The sequence below is a fragment of the Octopus bimaculoides genome, chromosome 2 (genome assembly GCF_001194135.2).
Source record: "Octopus bimaculoides isolate UCB-OBI-ISO-001 chromosome 2, ASM119413v2, whole genome shotgun sequence".
Lineage (NCBI taxonomy): Eukaryota > Metazoa > Mollusca > Cephalopoda > Octopoda > Octopodidae > Octopus > Octopus bimaculoides.
The window spans coordinates 180,996,932-181,001,183 of record NC_068982.1 but is presented as its reverse complement, the minus strand read 5'-3'; positions in this window follow the sequence as shown (position 1 = coordinate 181,001,183).

Sequence of the window (4,252 nt, the reverse complement as noted above, 5' to 3'; positions counted from 1 at the left end):
ATATATATATATATATATGTATGTATGTAATTTGGTGTATTTAGTATAAAATTTCAAGCTACTAATACTGACATGAACTGGTGACCGAGTCTATGCTGGATTTCATAGCACGCCTTGTATCTCCAAGCAATCTTTTTAAGCACTGAGCTCATGGCTTCTTCAATTTACAAATCAGAACGCTGGAGCAAGCGGATCACGAGAAAAGTAAGACGGTAGATGCAAAAAGTAGACGGTTGAAAAGAAAATGAAAATGTAAAAAAAAGAAAAAGGAAAAATATAGAGTTATTTTCTCCTTAAATAACCATATAGCCGAAAGTAAATAGATCCCGCGCCCAGAGCCCGCAGATTGTTTGGAGACACAAGCCTAAAGACCTGCCTAGACTCGCGCCTCCCATGCACGAAACTATTAACAGCACTTATCTTTATACAGTGTATATTTAAATTATATTTGTCTTTCATTGGTTGGAGTGCATTTTTTGGTGTTCTTACATTTATGAAACAGTAAACTATATAAATCTTTAAATACATGTATCTATGTGTGTGTGTGTCTTTGTATTTCTGTTTCTCCACTCACCCCAATCACTGCTTGACAGCCGGTGCTACTTTATTTACGTCCGCGCAACTTAGTATGTTGGTATTCGATGCACTTGCATGGCCGTAGTCATCAACAGGAAACAAGTAACAGATTAATGATAAAAGATATACAAGTGTTAGCATTTGCAGATGTAACACGCACACACTCAGTTTCATGTATGTATATTCATATGCATGTACTTGTAGATAGATAGATATATAGATAGATAGATAGATAGATAGATAGATAGATAGATAGATAGATGGCTTTATGTATGTATATATAGTATTTTGCGAGATTGATCAATGTCGAAAATATGACTATTTTATGAAGTTGCTCAAATATGAAAGTACCTATAAGTAATAGCTTTCAATATACAGGATAAATGCCGTTTATAATGTTCTAATACAATGTGGATATCGACCAGTTTGTATTTTCATGAAAACACAATGTCTAAAAATTGTAAACATTATCTGAAGTCGTCATACTGCAGAAGACTACCATTCTCTGGAACGTTATCCACTCCTTCAGTGATTCTATTTCCGTTACATATCTCAACTCTTCCTCTTATCTATTTGGTTCCTCGATGGGCAATAAAGTTGCTCCTGGGACGTATTTCTAAACCAGAGAATAGACAGATGTAGTGTAAAACCTGACAGAGAGATATAGATTAACAAGTGAGAAATGTTAATGAATATATTGTTAAATTATACATTCTTCCACAAGTTTAGAGCATTTTATCGTCTTCTGTCATCGTTTTAGTACGTGGAGTTCACATAACTTTTATATCTATATCTGTTTCTTGTCTGTTCTTGTACATTCACTTTATGTTTCTTTTACATTATTCCTAACAAAAACTTTCATTCTCTTGAATAGATAAGAAACGACGTTAATAAATGATCTTTAATTTATTCACTGTACTTCATGTCTCAGCTTTTGTGTATTCATATGTTACTGCTTTTCTTTTTTTTTTCTCCCCTTTCCCTATGGGGCAAGTTATAGTATGAATAGATATTTTCTGATTCAGCAAACAATATATCCATTTTAGCTTCTAAAAGTTAAGCTTCAGTCGCTAAGTGCTCAACTCTTAGATTAAATTTCCGGCACGTTACTATTACTAAAAAGCTCGAAGAAACTTCACTTCTCTACTCTTATAGAAAGATAATGAATAACTGACTAGAGACGGTGAAGAGGAAATAGAGTTACTGGTTAGCACTTCAATCAATAAAGACTGTAGAAATTATTACTGACTTATTAAAATACCTCAAATAATTGGACTGTTGAGAAATTCTGGACACAATTGGAAATAAGAGTTTACACTATGAACCAAATATTAGCATTTAGAGTCTCTTATTATTAAAGTAATGGGGTATATTGCCATTCATTTTATATTTAGTTACATTTCTGCTATTCTCAAAAGCTTGAAATAATACGTTGCACAGTCCACATTATAATGTAGACCTGATTTGCTAAACTTCGGATCTGTGACCGCGCACATTTCTACTTTCCATACGACACGCACCAAATTTCTAGCCCCACTTTATATCACCATCTATATCAAATCTATATACGACGTTTTGATGTTTATATCTAATAGACTGCTGAACACAATATATCACCTAACATTTCAAGAACTGCGAAAATGCATTCCAATAAAAGGCATATCCCAGCTTTATAACATACAGGTATAAAACCGATTACACATGCTGTAGTAACGTCTTATATAAGATAATTGATATTAGTATCGCAAAGACAATATTCATACTTCATACAAAGCAACATAATTCCCATTAATATTGTACATGCATTTGGGCTCACTGTTTTGTATTCCTAAGTTTGTAATTCAGTCACTTGCAGAAATCGCAGCTTAGAAGTAATCCTTTGCTAAATAATACATTGAAGAAACAATAACATTCCCCAGAAAAAGAAAAAAACTATAAGCGCCCGGCACTTTGCTGCATTTAAAAAGCTCTCATCTACTTTTCAGCGTTCTAAGACGTGATATTTCGTTACAATTTACTTTTACTCGATAAACGCTTCTTTTAGAGCATAAGCCACCACACTTGTTCCACAATATATATATATATATATATATATATATATATATATATATATATTAGATAAAAAATGGGACAGTAACGCAAAACATCCAGACAGTTAGGTGATACAAAAGAGGGAAAACAGATAGACGATACAAAGATGAGGACTATATATATATATATTCCTGTTTCCTGACTTTCATCTATGTTTATTGCCGCAAGGATTCCACTTCACACGCCAGCTTAACTTGTCCTTTTAGTCGAAAGACACCTGTTGTTATTCTTCTTATTTATATTGAAATTGCTAACGTTTGCCGTGTTTATAATTATACCATATGTTATGGTATTTATAGTGTTAAACACTTTCGGTATGCAAACTAGGGACTCCTTCATAGAGTAACTGCTGCATTTGTTCAGTACATAAAGTCTGGTTGCTTGTTTCTCGCGAGATTGTCAAAATGATGCGGACGCCTCTGATAAGAACCAATTGATTCGAAAATTGATTAATATTGTTCATTATTAATTCAGTCTGCGGAGAAATGGCTAATATATGTACTCTGTTTATAATTACACCATATGTTACGTATATATATATATATATATATATATATATATATATATATATGTATGTGTGTGTGTGCGTGTGTGTATGTGTAAATGTATAATACCTCACTTCCCGTTTTGTCTCTATGAAAGTTTCTCTCTTCTCTCATTCTGTATAGTAAGCGTTTGTGTAATTTCTCCCAACCATCAAGCCTAGTGAGCGCTCTCCTCGTGCACTTCTTATGATGAATCTCTCTCCCCCCTCTCTCTCAATTTAAATAGCATTTCCTCCTTTTCTCTTTCTCTTGATGCAAAGCGATTCTGGGGAAATCAACTAACTAAGCAACAAAGAAATATTGATATATGTTATTGTTATGCAGTTGTTCAAGACGGTGAGCTGACAGAATCGCTAGCATAGCGGCATTTTGTCCATGTCTACGTTCTGATTTCAACCGCTGAGTTCGATATAATCGACTTACCCCAAAAAACTGTTGGTCTTGAGCCAAAATTTGAAGCTGTTATTACATAGAGATTCTATCAACTTATAGGCTTATGATTGTTCTACCTCACCTAGTGAAAAAGCCAGCAAGAAAGTTTCAACGTGATCATTTCACCTCCTAGAAATCGAAGTTAGATTTACTTATTCTCTCGTAAATCGCATAATGAAAATGGAGACAGTTTGATTACTGATCGAAAGCCATTCATCAATTGACCAATCGATCTTGCCTGAATTGAACTTAATCCACAACTACAATTATAATGAATATATATTGATATTCTCCAAGCTAATTGACGTGTACAGAATAATTCTTAATATTAGCTGACGGTCTATAAACAGAGTACAATATAACAGTTGCTAATAAAGAAGGACACCTCAGTATCTCATTATATATCTGATTTTCTAAGTGAATATACATGCTATATCGGCATTTTATTCGCTAACATAAATTCAACCTAAATTTAAATTTTATGAGCACGTAAGCGTTTTAAACTGAGTTTTTGACACCACCATTCTATTTAGACATGTTCTATTCTAGGCACATAATATGCAACAATTCCCTTTGAACATCAAGAGATAAAAAATTGCGCTATGGAG